Here is a 19,782-nt window from a genome sequence, read left to right as displayed (position 1 = left end):
CTAACAAAAAACTATTAAAACTTGTGAAAAATGTCATAAAAGACATGTATATAAGACAAAAGGTACTTAAAGATATCAGAGGGGAGACCTTGAAGATGGCGGAAGAGTAAGACGCGGAGATCACCTTCCTCCCCACAGATACACCAGAAATACATCTACACGTGGAACAACTCCTACAGAACACCTACTGAAGGCTGGCAGAAGACCTCAGACCTCCCAAAAGGCAAGAAACTCCCCACGTACCTGGGTAGGGCAAAAGAAAAAACAGAGACAAAAGAATAGGGAAGGCACCTGCACCAGTGGGAGGGAGCTGTGAAGGAGGAAAAGTTTCCACACACTAGAAGCCCCTTCGCGGGCGGAGACTGCGGGAGGCGGAGGGGGAAGCTTCAGAGCCGCGGAGGAGAGCACAGCCACAGGGGTGCGGAGGGCAAAGCGGGGAGATTCCCGCACAGAGGATCGGTGCCGACCGGCACTCACCAGCCCGAGAGGCTTGTCTGCTCACCCGCCGGGGCGGGCGGGGCTGGGAGCTGAGGCTCTGAGGCTCCGGTTTCGGTTTCAGACGGAGCGCAGGGAGAGGACTGGGGTTGGCGGCTTGAACATAGCCTGAAGGGGTTAGTGCACCACGGCTAGCCGGGAGGGAGTCCGGGGAAAAGTCTGCACCTGCCGAAGAGGGAAGAGACTTTTTCTTCCCTCTTTGTTTCCTGGTGCGTGAGGAGAGGGGTTTAAGAGCGCTGCCTAAAGGAGCTCCAGAGACGGGCGCGAGCCGCGGCTAAAAGCGCGGACCCCAGAGACGGGCGGGAGACGCTAAGGCTGCTGCTGCCGCCACCAAGGGGCCTGTGTGCGAGCACAGGCCACTCTCCACACCCCACTTCCGCGGAGCCTGTGCAGCCCGCCACTGCCAGGTTCTCAGGATCCAGAGACAACTTCCCCGGGAGAACGCACGGCGGGCCTCAGGCTGGTGCAAAGTCACGCCGGCCTTTGCTGCCGCAGGCCCGCCCCGCACTCCGTGCCCCTCCCTCCCCGCCGGCCTCAGTGCGCCCCCGAATCAGCGGCTCCTTTAACCCCGTCCTGTCTGGGCACAAAACAGACGCCCTCCAGCGACCTACACGCAGAGGCAGGGCCAAATCCAAAGCTGAGCCCCTGGGAGCTGTGAGAACAAAGAAGAGAAAGGGAAATCTCTCCCAGCAGCCGCAGAAACAGCGGATTAAAGCTCCACAATCAACTTGATGTACCTGCATCTGTGGAATACCTGAATAGACAACCAATCATCCCAAATTGAGGAGGTGGGCTTCGAGGGCAAGATCTATGATTTTTTTCCCTTTTCCTCTTTTTGTGAATGTGTATGTGTATGCTTCTGTGTGAGATCTTGTCTGTATAGTTTTGCTTCCACCATTTGTCCTAGGGTTCTATCCGTCCATGGTTTTTTTTAAAAATTTTTTCTTAATAAATTTAATAACTTTATTATACTTTACTTTCTTTCTTTCTTTCTTTCTTTCTTTCTTTCTTTCTTTCTTTCTTTCTTTCCTTCCTTCCTTCCCTCCTTTGGACAACGAATCATCTCAAATTGAGGAGGTGGTCTCTGAGAGCACGATTTATGATTTTATCCCCTTTACCTCTTTTTGTGAGGGTGTATGTGTATGCTTCTGTGTAAGATTTTGTCTGTATAGCTTTGCTTCCAACATTTGTCCTAAAGTTCTACCCGTCCCTTTTTTTTCTAAATAAGTATTTTTTAATTCAATCACTTTATTATACTTTATTTTATTTTACTGTATCTTCTTTCTTTCTGTCTTTTTTCCTTCTTTCCCTCCTTCCTTCCTTCCTCCCTCCCAACCGCCCTCCTTTCTTTCCTTCTTGCCTTCTTTCCTTCTTTGCTTCTTTCTTTCTTTCTTCGCTTCTTCCTTCCTTCCTTCCCTCCTTTCTTTCTTTCTTTCTTCATACTTCTACTAATTCTCTCTACTTTTTCTCCCTTTTATTCTGAGCCGTGTGGATGAAAGGCTCTTGGTGCTCCAGCCAGGAGTCAGGGCTCTGCCTCTGAGGTAGGAGAGCCAACTTCAGGACACTGGTCAACAAGAGACCTCCCAGATCCACATAATATCAAACGGCGAAAATCTCCCAGAGACCTCCATCTTAACACCAGCATTCAGCTTCACTCAACGACCAGCAAGCTACAGTGCTGGACAACCTATGCCAAACAACTAGCAAAACAGGAACACAACCCCACCCATTAGCAGAGAGGCTGCCTAAAATCATAATAAGGCCACAGACACCCCAAAACACACCACCAGACGTGAACCTGCCCACTAGAGAGACGAGATCCAGCCTCATCCACCACAACACAGGCACTAGTCCCCTCCACCAGGAAGCCTACACAACCCACTGAACCAACCTTAGACACTGGAGACAGACATCAAAAACAGCGGGAACTACGCACCTGCAGCCTGCAAAAAGGAGACCCCAAACACAGTAAGATAAGCAAGATGAGAAGACAGAAAAACACACAGCAGATAAAGGAGCAAGATAAAAATGCACCAGACCTAACAAATGAAGAGGAAATAGCCAGTCTACCTGAAAAAAGAATTCAGAATAATGATAGTAAGGATGATACGAAATCTTGGAAATAGAATGGACAAAATGCAAGAAACAGTTAACAAGGACCTAGAAGAAATAAAGATGACACAAGCAACGATGAACAACACAATAAATGATATTAAAAGTACTCTAGATGGGATCAATAGCAGAATAACTGAGGCAGAAGAACGGATAAGTGACCTGGAAGATAAAATAGTGGAAATAACTACTGCAGAGCAGAATAAAGAAAAAAGAATGAAAAGAACTGAGGACAGTCTCAGAGACCTCTGGGACAACATTAAACGCACCAACATTCGCATTACAGGGGTTCCAGAAGAAGAAGAGAAAAAGAAAGGGACTGAGAAAATATTTGAAGAAATTATAGTTGAAAACTTCCCTAATATGGGAAAGGAAATAGTTACTCAAGTCCAGGAAGCACAGAGAGTCCCATACAGGATAAATACAAGGAGAAACACGCCAAGACACATATTAATCAAACTGTCAAAAATTAAATACAAAGAAAGCATATTAAAAGCAGCAAGGGAAAAACAACAAATAACACACAAGGGACTCCCCATAAGGTTAACAGCTGATCTCTCAGCAGAAACCCTACAAGCCAGAAGGGACAGGCAGGACATACTGAAAGAGATGAAGGAGAAAAACCTGCAACCAAGATTCCTCTACCCAGCAAGGGTCTCATTCAGATTCCATGTAGAAATTAAAACCTTTACAGACAAGCAAAAGCTGAGAGAGTTCAGCACCACCAAACCAGCTTTACAACAAATGCTAAAGGAACTTCTCTAGACAAGAAACACAAGAGAAGGAAAAGACCTATAATAACGAACCCAAAACAATTTAGAAAATGGGAATAGGGACATACATATCGATAATTACCTTAAATGTAAATGGACTAAATGCTTCCACCAAAAGACACAGATTGGCTGAATGGTTACAAAAACAAGACCCTTATATATGCTGTCTACAAGAGACCCACTTCAGACCTAGAGACACATACAGACTGAAAGTAAGGGGATGGAAAAAGATATTCCATGCAAATGGAAACCAAAAGAAAGCTGGAGTAGCAATTCTCATATCAGACAAAATAGACTTTAAAATAAGGACTATTAAAAGAGACAAAGAAGGACACTACATAATGATCAAGGGATCGATCCAAGAAGAAGATATAACAATTGTAAATATTTATGCACCCAACATAGGAGCACCTCAATACATAAGGCAAATACTAACAGCCATAAAAGGGGAAATGGACAGTAACACATTCATAGTAGGGGACTTTAACACCCCACTTTCACCCATGGACAGATCATCCAAAATGAAAATAAATAAGGAAACACAAGCTTTAAATGATACATTAAACAAGATGGACTTAATTGATATTTATAGGACACTCCATCCAAAAACAACAGAATACACATTTTTCTCAAGTGCTCATGCAACATTCTCCAGGATAGATCATATCTTAGGTCACAAATCAAGCCTTGGTAAATTTAAGAAAATTGAAATTGTATCAAGTATCTTTTCCGACCACAACGCCATGAGACTAGATATCAATTACAGGAAAAGATCTGTAAAAAATACAAACACATGGAGGCTAAACAATACACTACTTAATAATGAAGTGATCACTGAAGAAATCAAAGAGGAAATCAAAAGATACCTAGAAACAAATGACAATGGAGACACAACGATCCAAAACCTGTGGGATGCAGCAAAAGCAGTTCTAAGGGGGAAGTTTATAGCAATACAAGCCCACCTTAAGAAGCAGGAAACATCTCGAAAAAAAACCTAACCATGCACCTCAAGCAATTAGAGAAAGAAGAACAAAAAAACCCCAAAGCTAGCAGAAGGAAAGAAATCATAAAAATCAGATCAGAAATAAATGAAAAAGAAATGAAGGAAACAATAGCAAAGATCAATAAAACTAAAGGCTGGTTCTTTGAGAAGATAAACAAAATAGATAAACCACTAGCCAGACTCATCAAGAAAAAAAGGGAGAAGACTCAAATCAATAGAATTAGAAATGAAAAAGGAGAAGTAACAACTGACACTGCAGAAATACAAAAGATCATGAGAGATGACTACAAGCAGCTCTATGCCAATAAAATGGACAATCTGGAAGAAATGGACAAATTCTTAGAAATGCACAACCTGCCAAGACTGAATCAGGAAGAAATAGAAAAGATGAACAGACCAATCACAAGCACTGAAATTGAAACTCTGATCAAAAATCTTCCAACAAACAAAAGCCCAGGACCAGATGGCTTCACAGGTGAATTCGATCAAACATTTAGAGAAGAGCTAACGCCTATCCTTCTCAAACTCTTCCAAAATATAGCAGAGGGAGGAATACTCCCAAACTCCTTCTACGAGGCCACCATCACCTTGATACCAAAACCAGACAAGGATGTCACAAAGAAAGAATACAACAGGCCAATATCACTGATGAACATAGATGCAAAAATCCTCAACAAAATACTAGCAAACAGAATCCAAAAGCACATTAAAAGGTTCATACACCATGATCAAGTGGGGTTTATTCCAGGAATGCAAGGATTCTTCAATATACGCAAATCTATCAATGTGATACACCATATTAACAAATTGAAGGAGAAAAACCATATATCATCTCAATAGATGCAGAGAAAGCTTTTGACAAAATTCAACACCCATTTATGATAAAAACCCTGCAGAAAGTAGGCATAGAGGGAACTTTCCTCAACATAATAAAGGCCATATATGACAAGCCCACAGCCAACATCATCCTCAATGGTGAAAAACTGAAAGCATTTCCACTAAGATCAGGAGCAAGACAAGGTTGCCCACTCTCACCACTCTTATTCAACATAGTTTTGGAAGTTTTAGCCACAGCAATCAGAGAAGAAAAGGAAATAAAAGGAATCCAAATCGGAAAAGAAGAAGTAAAGCTGTCACTGTTTGCAGATGACATGATCCTATACATAGAGAATCCTAAAGATGCTACCAGAAAACTACTAGAGCTAATCAATGAATTTGGTAAAGTGGCAGGATACAAAATTAATGCACAGAAATCTCTGGCATTCCTATATACTAATGATGAAAAATCTGAAAGTGAAATCAAGAAAACACTCCCATTTACCATTGCAACAAAAAGAATAAAATATCTAGGAATAAACCTACCTAAGGAGACAAAAGACCTGTATGCAGAAAACTATAAGACACTGATGAAAGAAATTAAAGATGATACAAATAGATGGAGAGATATACCATGTTCTTGGATTGGAAGAATCAACATTGTGAAAATGACTCTACTACCCAAAGCAATCTATAGGTTCAATGCAATCCCTATCAAACTACCACTGACATTTTTCACAGAACTAGAACAAAAAATTGCGCAAATTGTATGGAAACACAAAAGACCCCGAATAGCCAAAGCAATCTTGAGAACGAAAAAAGGAGCTGGAGGAATCAGGCTCCCTGACTTCAGACTGTACTACAAAGCTACAGTAATCAAGACAGTATGGTACTGGCACAAAAACAGAAAGATAGATCAATGGAACAGGATAGAAAGCCCAGAGATAAACCCACACACATATGGACACCTTATCTTTGGTAAAGGTGGCAGGAATGTACAGTGGAGAAAGGACAGCCTCTTCAATAAGTGGTGCTGGGAAAACTGGACAGATACATGTAAAAGTATGAGATTAGATCACTCCCTAACACCATACACAAAAATAAGCTCAAAATGGATTAAAGACCTAAATGTAAGGCCAGAAACTATCAAACTCTTAGAGGAAAACAGAGGCAGAACACTCTATGACATAAATCACAGCAAGATCCTTTCTGACCCACCTCCTAGAGTAATGGAAATAAAAACAAAAATAAACAAATGGGACCTAATGAAACTTCAAAGCTTTTGCACAGCAAAGGAAACCATAAACAAGACCAAAAGACAACCCTCAGAATGGGAGAAAATATTTGCAAATAAAGCAACTGGCAAAGGATTAATCTCCAAAATTTACAAGCAGCTCATGCAGCTCAATAACAAAAAAACAAACAACCCAATCCAAAAATGGGCAGAAGACCTAAATAGACATTTCTCCAAAGAAGATATACAGACTGCCAACAAACACATGAAAGAATGCTCAACATCATTAATCATTAGAGAAATGCAAATCAAAACTACAATGAGATATCATCTCACACCAGTCAGAATGGCCATCATCAAAAAATCTAGAAACAATAAATGCTGGAGAGGGTGTGGAGAAAAGGGAACCCTCTTGCACTGCTGGTGGGAATGTGAATTGGTTCAGCCACTATGGAGAACAGTATGGAGGTTCCTTAAAAAACTACAAATAGAACTACCATATGACCCAGCAATCCCACTACTGGGCATATACCCTGAGAAAACCATAATTCAAAAAGAGTCATGTACCATAATGTTCATTGCAGCTCTATTTACAATAGCCCGGAGATGGAAACAACCTAAGTGCCCATCATCGGATGAATGGATAAAGAAGATGTGACACATATATACAGTGGAATATTACTCGGCCATAAAAAGAAACGAAATTGAGCTATTTGTAGTGAGGTGGATAGACCTAGAGTCTGTCATACAGAGTGAAGTAAGTCAGAAAGAAAAAGACAAATACCGTATGCTAACACATATATATGGAATTTAAGAAGAAAAAAAATGTGTCACGAAGAACCTAGGGGTAAGACAGGAATAAAGACACAGACCTACTGGAGAACGGACTTGAGGATATGGGGAGGGGGAAGGGTGAGCTGTGACAGGGCGAGAGAGAGTCATGGACATATACACACTAACAAACGTAAGGTAGATAGCTAGTGGGAAGCAGCCGCATGGCACAGGAATATTGGCTCGGTGCTTTGTGACAGCCTGGAGGGGTGGGATAGGGAGGGTGGGAGGGAGGGAGACGCAAGAGGGAAGAGATATGGGAACATATGTTTATGTATGACTGATTCACTTTGTTATAAAGCAGAAACTAACACACCACTGTAAAGCAATTATACCCCAATAAAGATGTTAAAAAAAAAAAAGATGTGGCACATATATACAATGGAATATTACTCAGCCATAAAAAGAAACGAAATTGAGCTATTTGTAATGAGGTGGATAGACCTAGAGTCTGTCATACAGAGTGAAGTAAGTCAGAAAGAAAAAGACAAATACCGTATGCTAACACATATATATGGAATTTAAGAAAAAAATGTCATGAAGAACCTAGGGGTAAGGCAGGAATAAAGACGCAGACCTCCTAGAGAACGGACTTGAGGTTATGGGGAGGGGGAAGGGTGAGCTGTGACAGGGCGAGAAAGAGTCATGGACATATACACAGTAACAAACGTAAGGTAGATAGCTAGTGGGAAGCAGCCGCATGGCACAGGGATATTGGCTCGGTGCTTTGTGACAGCCTGGAGGGGTGGGATAGGGAGGGTGGGAGGGAGGGAGACGCAAGAGGGAAGAGATATGGCAACATATGTATATGCATGACTGATTCACTTTGTTGTAAAGCAGAGACTAACACACCATTGTAAAGCAATTATATCCCAATGAAGATGTTAAAAATTAATTAATTAATTAATTAATTAAAAAAAAAAGTAGACTGAAGCAAGTTTGCTGATAACCTGTTACATGGCAATAGGAAACTCACACGGTAATGACCGAACACAACATATTCCCACTACCTCCCTCACATCCTTTGTACTATTGTTGTTAACGTTTATGAAAGTAAAATATATATCTGTTCACAAAAAAAAACACAGCAGGATACAAAATTAATGCACAGAAATCTCTTGCATTCCTATACACTAATGATGAAAAATCTGAAAGAGAAATTAAGGAAACACTGCCATTTACCATTGCAACAAAAAGAATAAAATACCTAGGGATAAACCTACCTAAGGAGACAAAAGACCTGTATGCAGAAAACGACAAGACACTGATGAAAGAAATTAAAGATGATACAAACAGATGGAGAGATATACCATGTTCCTGGATTGGAAGAATCAACATTGTGAAAATGACGATACTACCCAAAGCAATCTACAGATTCAATGCAATCCCTATCAAACTACTAATGGCATTTCTTATATAACTAGAACAAAAAATTTCACAATTTGTATGGAAACACAAAAGAGCCCAAATAGCCAAAGTAATCTTGAAAAAGACAAACAGAGCTGGAGGAATCATCCTCCCTGACTACAGATTACCCTGAAAAGTTACAGTAATCAAGACAGAATGGTACTGGCACAAACACAAAAATACAGATCAATGGAACCAGAGGGAAAGCCCAGAGATAAGCCCACGCACATATCCAGGACCTTATCCTGGATAAAGGAGGCAAGAATATACAATGGAGAAAAGACAGCCTCTTTAATAAGTAGTGCAGGGAAAACTGGACAGCTACATGTAAAAGAATGAAATTAGAACACTCCCTAACACCACACACAAAAATAAACTCAAAATGGATTAAAGACCTAAATGTAATGCCAGACACTATCAAACTCTTAGAGGAAAACAGAGGCAGAACACTCTATGACATAAGTCGCAGCAAGATCCTTTTTGATCCACCTCCTAGAGAAATGGAAATAAAAACAAAAATAAACAAATGGGACCTAATGAAACTTCAAAGCTTTTGCACAGCAAAGGAAACCATAAACAAGACCAAAAGACAACCCTCAGAATGGGAGAAAATATTTGCAAATGAAGCAACTGACAAAGGATGAATCTCCAAAATATACAAGCAGCTCATGCAGCTCAATAACAAAAAAACAAACAACCCAATCCAAAAATGGGCAGAAGACCTAAATAGACATTTCTCCAAAGAAGATACACAGATTTCCAACAAACACATGAAAGGATACTCAACATCACTAACCATTAGAGAAATGCAAATCAAAACTACAATGAGGTATCACCTCACACCAGTCAGAATGGCCATCGTCAGAAAATCTACAAACAGTAAGTGCTGCAGAGGGTGTGGAGAAAAGGGAACCCTCTTGCACTGTTGGTGGGAATGTAAATTGATACAGCCACTATGGAGAACAGTATGGAGGTTCCTTAAAATACTAAAAGTAGAACTACCATATGACCCAGCAATCCCAGTCCTGGGCATATACCCTGAGAAAACCATAATTCAAAAAGAGTCATGTACCACAATGTTCGTTGCAGCACTATTTACAATAGCCAGGACATGGCAACAACCTAAGTGTCCATCGACAGATGAATGGATAAAGAAGATGTGGCACATATATACAATGGAATATTACTCAGCCATAAAAAGAAACGAAATTGAGTTATTTGTAGTGAGGTGGATGGACCTGGAGTCTGTCATACGGAGTGAAGTAAGTCAGAAAGAGAAAAACAAATAGCATATGTTAACACATATATATGGTATCTAAAAAAAAAAAGGTCATGAAGAACCTAGGGGTAAGACGGGAATAAAGAGACAGACCTACTAGAGCATGGACTTGAGGATATGGGGAGGGGGAAGGGTAAGCTGTGACAAAGTGAGAGAGTAGCATGGACATATATACACTATCAAACGTAAAATAGATAGCTCGTGGGAAGCAGCCGCATAGCACAGGGAGATCAGCTTGGTGCTTTGTGACCACCTAGAGGGGTGGGATAGGGAGGGTGGGAGGCAGGGAGACGCAAGAGGGAAGAGATATGGGGACATATGTATACATATAGCTGATTCACTTTGTTATAAAGCAGAAACTAACACACCATTGTAAAGCAATTATACTCCAAAAAAGATGCTAAAAATAAATAAATAAAAATAAATAGTAGCTATGTCTATTATGGTATCCTGACTGTCAAGCCTACACTGGAATTAATGTTTGGTGATGATGATGGTGATGGTGATGAAAGACGAGCAAGAGGAAGAAGAGGACGAGGAGGAAGGGAAAGAGAAGATCCGGGAAGTCTCAGGAGTATCAGTGGAAAAAAAGATCCTGGCTTGAAATCTTGTGCAAGATTCTTGGGTAGATGAAAACTTCCCAATATATTCTTACTGAATTATATCAGTCTTTGCATGGGCCACCATCTGTCTTGAACATTCTAGTGACCCAGAATTCAAGCTTCTCCTTTCCCTACTCCAGCCAGGTGAAGTTGGATATGACATTTTTTTCCTTCCACTGTCCACGTTGGAATGACTCCAAGTTTTGCATTTAGTCCCTTTAAGTACATTCCACAGAGAACATATCCAAAATGTCTGGATTGAATGTTTCTCAACTATAGTGGTTCCAAAGTGTGCTTCCCAGACCAGCAGCATCAGTAATGCCTAGGAACTTGTTAGAAATGTGAATTCTTGGACCAACCCTAGATCTCTTCAATGAGAAACTCTGGGGGTGGGGCCCAGTGTTCAGAGCTTTAAGTCCTCCGGGTGATTTTGATGCATGGCTAAGCTCTGAGAACTGCGGCTGCAGTAAAACCAAACAGGGCGGCCAAAAAGTGCTCTCTCCACTTAGTCCCTGAGAGGTTTCTGATTTTCAAGCGAAAAGAATGAGGTAGAAGCAAGACTCCCTGGAGAATGGGCATCTTCTCCAGCAAATTGCAGAGGGATTTTACATGAGAGGAACCAGAAAACTGTGTTGCTCAGTCAACCAGAAAATATTGAGTATCTACTATGTGCCAGGAGTTGGGCGAAGTGCCAGGGAAACCATGGCAAACGCAACATATGATCCCAGTTCTCTAGGGCTTAGCAATGCGTGTGAAAGACCTGTATTTCACAAGAATCCAATTGGTAAAGATGGAGAGTCTGACAAAGCCAAATGTTGGAGAGACAGGAACTCTCACATACTGCTGGGAAGAGTGGAAATTGGTACAACTGCTCTGCAGAGCAATCGGGCAAAATCTAGTAAAGTTGAAGATGTATAGCCCCCAGCAATTCCATTCCTAGGTTTATACCCTAAGCCTGGAGAAGCTCCATTGGTTTTTCACAGAGAAATGTACAGGAATGTTTACTGCAGCACTGTTCATAATAGCAGAAAAATAGGGACAACCTAAATGTCCATTTACAGGAGGATGGATAAATAAAGTATGATAGAGTTGTACAGTGAAATGCTATCAGTAACAAATTAACACTAAAGAAAATGAGTGAAACACAACCTTGATAAATTGCAAAAGCATAATAATTAACCAAAAAAGCAAGTCATGGAATGATATGTACAGCGAGATTCTATTTAAAGTTTTAAAATATGCAACATAATACTATATGTTGATAACAGATAATACATATGCAATGAGAGCATAAAAATATGCATGGAATAAAAATACAACTGGAGGACTGAGGTCACCACTGGGAAAGGAGGGAGAGAGGAAGGACACAAGATTGAGATGGGTCCACGGTGGGATTAGATTGCATTTGTTATGCTACATTTCTTAAGCTGGGTGATGGTTAAATGGTTGTTCACTATATTAGACTTTATAGGTTTTTTTGTACCTGAAACATTTCATAATAAAATAAATTTACATTTAAAAATTGATTGAATTGCAATGTCTCATAGATAGGAATTAAGTTGTATTTCCAATTGTAAGTGTATTATAATGTATTTCCTTTGGGTTTATCTATGAGAAAACTTAGCCTTCTCTAATCATCCCCCAAACCCATCCTCCAAAATACGAACTTCACTGAGCTCCCCAGAACTTTGCCCCAGTCTCCCATACTCTACTCTCAACAAAGACAGCAACCAGATTAGGTTTATAATCCAGGTCATGTCATCACCCTGCTCAAAACCCTCCCAGAGTTCCTCATGTCACTCAAGGTACCAGTCAAACTGCTTACCAATCCCTATATAATCTGGGCCCCAATGACCTCTGTGAAATATCTACTACACCTTCTCCGTCGCCCACTCAGTTCCAGCCACATTGGTATGCACACAGTATCTCAAACACATCAGACATGCTTCTGCCTTAGACTTGTTGATCTTTTCCCTCCGCCTGGATGAATGAATTTATGTGATGTAAATTTGGATTTAGAAAGACTGGCTTTTCAGAAGGTGGAGATGGTATAGTATAGTGGTTAAGAGCATGGGCATTGGTGTCAAACACACCTTGGTTCAGTCTTGGATCCACCCCACGCTAGCTGTGTGACTTTGAACAAGTATTCCATCTCCCCGATCTTCAGTTTCCTCATCTGAAAAATGGGGATGATTATAAAACCTGTTTAGAATGTTGTGACTTGTTCCTAGCAGAGGCCAGGCACATAGTAGAACTTCCATAAATATTGCCTTACTGCTGTTAAGATGGAAAAATGCAGGCTGATGATGGTTTGGTCAGATGGTGGTTTACCAGCATGAACGATTGGACCAAAAGCGTACTACTAAGAACGTAGCCAAAGCAGCTCAATCCTATGCCTTGCGCGTTTCCCAAAGGAAGATATAAATGGCCTGCACTTCAAAATCAGAGATAGCATGTAGGGATAACAGCAAAACCAGGTGGCCAAAGATCTCACCAAGGAGGAATGCTGGGCCAACATTCTCAGCATGAAAAATAAACACAATGTTTAAGGCATTAATCTTATCTCAAAATACTTAAGGATGGGAGAGGGAGATGTGGCTTAGCAACAGCACGTGCAGAGACGGAAGGAATTTGAGTCATCTGCAAGTTCAATAGAAATGACGAATGCTGCGTGACTGCCAGAAGGGCTGATCTGCTCCTGCACTGCATTAGCAAAAGCACCCTGTTCAGAACAAGAGCTGGGCTAGCTCCATCCTCCCCTGGACAGCTGGAGTGGCAGGCTCATTTCTGGGTGGCGCCCTTTCAGCAGACATGCCCAGAGGGTAGTTACTCAGATGGTGAAGGGATGACAGACATGGGAAACAATTCACAGGCCTTTGGATGTTTAACCTGAAAGTGTGCAGACCGGAGAGCACTGGCTTCAAATCCCCACAGGGCTGTCACGTGAGAGAAGGAAGAAACTTATTCTGCTCCTTATTCTGGACGGCTTCACTCAACAAATACCAAGGACTTAGAAAAGATCCAGGAAGACAGATTTGGACTTGAACAAGGAAATTTCCCATGTAAAATTGCTCCCCTAGAGTAGGAGCTGCTTCGTGATGTAGTCAATGCCTTATCACCAGAGACTTTCCAGGAGAGATCGCTATGGAGAATACTGCAGACACTGTTCAAGCATTCGGGAGAAGTTGAGCTCATGGCAAAGCTTCCAATCCTGAGATTGGAATTTTTAGGGCAGTGAAACTATTCTATGAGACAGATGACAAGGAACAAAACAACCTTGAACTAGAGATGCCAGAGTTGGATATGGTTGGAAAGTGAGCGATGCAGAGAAGTTAAGGAAAGACTGAGAGATGCAGCAAGAAAATGAGAGAAGTGAGAGGTGCAAGGGGTTTGTTGCTAATCAGAGTAGGAAACAAGACAACAACACCTTCAAGTCTCCTCTTTGTTGTAAGGCTCAGGGCCCAGAGGCTTTCCCGGGGTGAAACTCTGGGCTCCCAGGTAGCCAACCTGAGTCAGTTTTCTCTGTTCTACACCTACTCCACTCCCAAGTTGGCAAATTCATAACCTCCACTTCTGTTTTGGCCTCTACTCTTCAGCTGTGGTTAGTTGCTCAGCCTGGAATCCCAGCCCATTGGCAATGCCATAGTTTATCCCCAGGCCTGGGACTTGACCCTGATTTTCAGCCTATGGATGTGAACTTGCCACATAGAAGATGAAGCTAAATGAAGCTAAGGAGGGGCCAAAGCTGGATTTTTATTGCAAATATGTGTTTAGACATTGCTTGCCTTCAGAATGCAAAAAAGTGGATAGTGTATCCACCATACGTTATAAGGGAAGGATGTGATTCTCACCTATGCCCAGTCAAAATAGAGATGTCTCTTCTTAGGATGAGTCAATGAGTATAGTAAACAAGCATTTTGATGAACCATGTTGGAAGAAACACTGAATTAGCTTATTTTAAATTAACAGATTACTTTTAGAGCAGTTTCAGGTTTAAATAACAGTTGAGCAGAAAGTACAGAGTTCCCATATACTCCCTCTTCCCATCCCCATTCAGTTTATCCTAGTAGTGAGGTCATACGTTTGTGTGGTACATGCGTTACAACTGATGAACCAGTATTGATAGGTTATTATTAATTAAAGCCCATAATTTACAGTAGGGTTCACTCTGTGCTGTACGTTCTATGACCTTTGCCAATTGCATAATGTCATGCATCCACCATTACAGTACCATACAGACTAGTTTCATTGCTCTAAAAATCCCCTGCACTCTACCTATTCATCCCTCCCTCCCCCGCTCTGAACCCCTGGCAACTGCTGATCATTTTACTGTCTCCAGTTTTACCTTTTCCAGAACGTCATCTAGTTGGAATCATATATAGTACGTAGACAATAATCCACTGTCTGAATGTACCACAGTTTATTTATCCCTCCACCTACTGAGCGACATCTTGGTTGCTTCCAAGTTTTGGCATTATAAGGAAAGTTGCTATAAACATTTGAGCGCAAGGTTTTGTGTGGACATAGGTTTCCAGCACATCTGGGTAAATACCAAGGGACACAATTGCTGGACCATACGGCAGGAGTGTGTTAACTTTTGCAAGAAACTGTAAACTGTCTTCCACAGTGGCTGGACCATTTGCACTCCCACCAGCGATGAATAAGAGTTCCTGTTGCTCCACAGCCTCGCCAGCCCAACCCAACATTTGGTGCTGTCAGTGTTCTGGATGTTGGCCATTCTAACAGGTGTGCAGTGGCATCTCACTGCTGTTTTACCTTGCGTTTCGCTGATGACATATGATGGGGAGCATCTTTTCATATGCTTACTTGCCATCTGTACATCTTTGTTGGTAAAGTGTTGGTTCAGATCGTTTTCCCCCTTTTTAATTGGGTTGTTTCCTTATTTTTGAATTTTAAGAGTGCTTTGTAAATTTTGGATACGAGTCTTTTATCAGATATGTTTAGATAATAAGGAAAATATTTTATAGATGTTAATTCATTTAAATGAATAAATAATGAATTCGTTCTGTAATTAAAATTATTTTGCAATTTTTCTTGATTCTTCTCTGCTTTTTAAAATATGTAACTTAGTATGATTTATCTTCTCATTCTAAGTCAACATTCATGTTCGTTTTTAATGTTGTAATCTTACTAAGGAAGCTCCCTGCCAAATTATATAAGCTTCAGGCCCCTCAAAACCTGAATCTGGCCCTGAGTCCCGGCTTGGGGCAGCCTAGAGGCCTTGCCGTCTAGAGTCATCTGCAGCTGCTTGACTAGGCAGCAGAGGGCAGGCTAGATTTCAAGGCTGGCCCACATAGGTATGCATTACCAAGAGTCAAGCCAGAGGGTGTCACCATTGTCAGAGGCCAGGTTCTCAGACCAAGTACGTCAACCTCCGTAAGCCCAAGTGCTCTCTCATTGCCATCCCGCTCCCTTCAAGGCTTGTCTGAAACTGAATCAAAAATCAGATTCTTTGTATTCCTCTCACCCAATTTTTCAAGCCAGAAAGTCAGGCACCATCATGGAATCCACCCCGCCTTCTTCTTGAACCTAACCAATCAGCCAGATCTGTCAGTGCTGCACTATAAACATCTCTTGAATCTATTCAGTTCTCCATGTTCCCCAGTGCCACCAAGCTAGTCAAAGGCACATTTCTCTCTTGTTGCACAAGTGCAGTGGTCTGCAGTGCAGTGTCCCACTGCTTCCACTCATACCACTTCTTATCCATGCCCGACACAGCAGCCAGCGTGAGAACAGCCTGATCATGTCACTCCCCTGTTTACAACTCCCCAGTGGCTCCTACAATTGGTAATAATTAACTTCAAGCCTAACCTGACATAGGGGTCCTTGTAATCTAATAATCTAGCCCCTGCTGACCCCTCTAACTGGTCTCTCACCTCTCCTCTCCAGTGTTCCAGCCATACCTATAGCCTTAGTTATTTCACCCAGTCAAGATCCCTCTGCTCTCAGCCTCTATATCTTCCTGTGCCTTAGAACACCCCCCATCCCAGCCCACTAGCTAATTCCCACTCAACCGTCAGGAGTACAGGTTTCATACCCTCCAGAAATCCTCTCTAGATGCACAACAACTAGACTAGGAGCCTCCTCCTGTGAGTCCCCACAGCACCTGTCTGACCTCTACTGTAACGTGTGATGTGTCGTGCTGCAATTACCAAGTTTAAAAATTATTTTTTACTTTATTTGATTTTTGATTACAAAAGATAATTGCTCTATACAACAAGTCAAACAGTATAGAGATGTAAAATGAAACATCAGTAAGCTTCGGAGGCTCGGGCTTCGGTCGGAGCGCAGGGAGAGGACTGGGGTTGGTGGCGTGAACACAGCCTGCAGGGGGTTAGTGCGCCACAGCTAGCGGGGAGGGAGTCCGAGAAAAGTCTGGAGCTGCCGAAGAGGCAAGAGACTTTTTCTTCCCTCTTTGTTTCCTGGTGCGCGAGGAAAGGGGATTAAGAGCGCTGCTTAAAGGAACTCCAGAGACGGGCGCAAGCCGCGGCTATCAGCGCAGACCCCAGAGACGGGCATGGGATGCTAAGGCTGTTGCTGCCGCCACCAAGAAGCCTGTGTGCGAGCACAGGCCACTCTCCACACCCCTCTTGCGCGGAGCCTGTGCAGCCCGCCACTGCCAGGTTCCCGGGATCCAGGGACAACTTCCCCGGGAGAACGCACGGCAGGCCTCAGGCTGGTGCAAAGTCACGCCGGACTTTGCCGCCGCAGGCCCGCCCCGCACTCCGTGCCCCTCCCTCTCCCCCGCCCCCGGCCTGAGTGAGCCAGAGCCCCCTAATCAGCGGCTCCTTTAACCCCGTCCTCTCTGAGCGAAGAACAGACCCCCTCCAGCGACCTACACGCAGAGGCAGGGCCAAATCCAAAGCTGAGCCCCTGGGAGCTGTGAGAACAAAGAAGAGAAAGGGAAATCTCTCCCAGCAGCCTCAGGAGCAGCGGATTAAAGCTCCACAATCAACTTGATGTACCCTGCATCTGTGGAATACCTGAATAGACAACCAATCATCCCAAATTGAGGAGGTGGACTTTGAGAGCAAGATATATTATTTTTTCCCCTTTTCCTCTTTTGTGAGTGTGCATATATATGCTTCTGTGTGAGATCTTGTCTGTATAGCTTTGCTTCCACCATTTGTCCTAGGGTTCTATCCGTCCTTTTTTTTTTTGTTTTTTTTACTTTTTTAAAAAAATTTTTCCTTAATAATTATTTTTTATTTTAATAACTTTATTTTCTTACCTTATTTTATTTTATCTTCTTTCTTTCCCTTCCTTCCTTCCTTTCTTTCTTGCTTTCTTTCTTTCTTGCTTGCTTTCTTCTTTTTCTCCCTTTTATTCTGAGCCCGGTGGATGAAAGGCTCTTGACGCTACAGCCAGGAGTCAGTACTGTGCCTCTAAGGTGGGAGAGCCAACTTCAGGTCACTCAACGACCAGCAAGCTACAGTGCTGGACAACCTATGCCAAACAACAAGCAAGACAGGAACACAACCCCACCCATTAGCAGAGAGGCTGCCTAAAATCATAATAAGGCCACAGATGCCCCAAAACGCACCACCAGACGTAGACCTGCCCACCAGAAAGACAAGATCCAGCCTCATCCACCAGAACACAGGCACTAGGCCCCTGCACCAGGAAGCCTACACAACCCACTGAACCAACTTTAGCCACTGGGGACAGACACCAAAAACAACGGGAACTAAAAACCTGCAGCCTGCAAAGAGGAGACCCCAAACACAGTAAGATAAGCAAAATGAGAAGACAGAAAAACACACAGCAGATGAACGAGCAAGGCAAAACCCCACCAGACCAAACAAATGAAGAGGAAATAGGCAGTCTACCTGAAAAAGAATTCAGAATAATGAGAGTAAAGATGATCCAAAATCTTGGAAATAGAACAGAGAAAATGCAAGAAACATTTAACAAGGACCTAGAAGAACTAAAGAGGAAACAAGCAATGATGAACAACACAATAAATGAAAGTAAAAGTACTCTAGATGGGCTCAATTGCAGAATAACTGAGGCAGAAGAATGGATAAGTGACCTGGAAGATAAACTAGTGGAAATAACTACTGCAGAGCAGAATAAAGAAAAAAGAATGAAAAGAACTGAGGACAGTCTCAGAGACCTCTGGGACAACATTAAACGCACCAACATTCAAATTATAGGGGTCCCAGAAGAAGAAGAGAAAAAGAAAGGGACTGAGAAAATATTTGAAGAGATTAGAGTTGAAAACTTCCCTAATATGGGAAAGGAAATAGTTAATCAAGTCCAGGAAGCACAGAGAGTCCCATACAGGATAAATCCAAGGAGAAATACGCCAAGACACATATTAATCAAACTGTCAAAAATTAAATACAAAGAAAACATATTAAAAGCAGCAAGGGAAAAACAACAAATAACACACAAGGGAATCCCCATAAGGTTAACAGCTGATCTTTCAGCAGAAACTCTGCAAGCCAGAAGGGAGTGGCAGGACATATTTAAAGTGATGAAGGAGAAAAACCTACAACCAAGATTTCTCTACCCAGGAAGGATCTCATTCAGATTTGATGGAGAAATTAAAACCTTTACAGACAAGCAAAAGCTGAGAGAGTTCAGCACCACCAAACCAGCTTTACAACAAATGCTAAAGGAACTTCTCTAGGCAAGAAACACAAGAGAACGAAAAGACCTACAGTAACAAACCCAAAACAATTAAGAAGATGGGAATAGGAACGTACATATCGATAATTACCTTAAATGTAAATGGATTAAATGCTCCCACCAAAAGACAAAGACTGGCTGAATGGATACAAAAACAAGACCCATACATATGCTGTCTACAAGAGACCCACTTCAGACCTAGGGACACATACAGACTGAAAGTGAGGGGATGGAAAAAGATATTCCATGCAAATGGAAACCAAAAGAAAGCTGGAGTAGCAATTCTCATATCAGACAAAATAGACTTTAAAATAAAGACTATTGGAAGAGACAAAGAAGGACACTACATAATGATCAAGGGATCGATCCAAGAAGAAGATATAACAATTGTAAATATTTATGCACCCAACATAGGAGCACCTCAATACATAAGGCAAATACTAACAGCCATAAACAGGGAAATGGACAGTAACACATTCATAGTAGGGGACTTTGACACCCCACTTTCACCAATGGACATATCATCCAAAATGAAAATAAATAAGGAAACACAAGCTTTAAAGGATACATTAAAC

The sequence above is a fragment of the Pseudorca crassidens genome, chromosome X (assembly GCF_039906515.1).
Source record: "Pseudorca crassidens isolate mPseCra1 chromosome X, mPseCra1.hap1, whole genome shotgun sequence".
Classification (NCBI taxonomy): Eukaryota; Metazoa; Chordata; class Mammalia; order Artiodactyla; family Delphinidae; genus Pseudorca; species Pseudorca crassidens.
The sequence above is the reverse complement of the archived record's forward strand: the minus strand, read 5'-3'. Positions refer to the sequence as shown.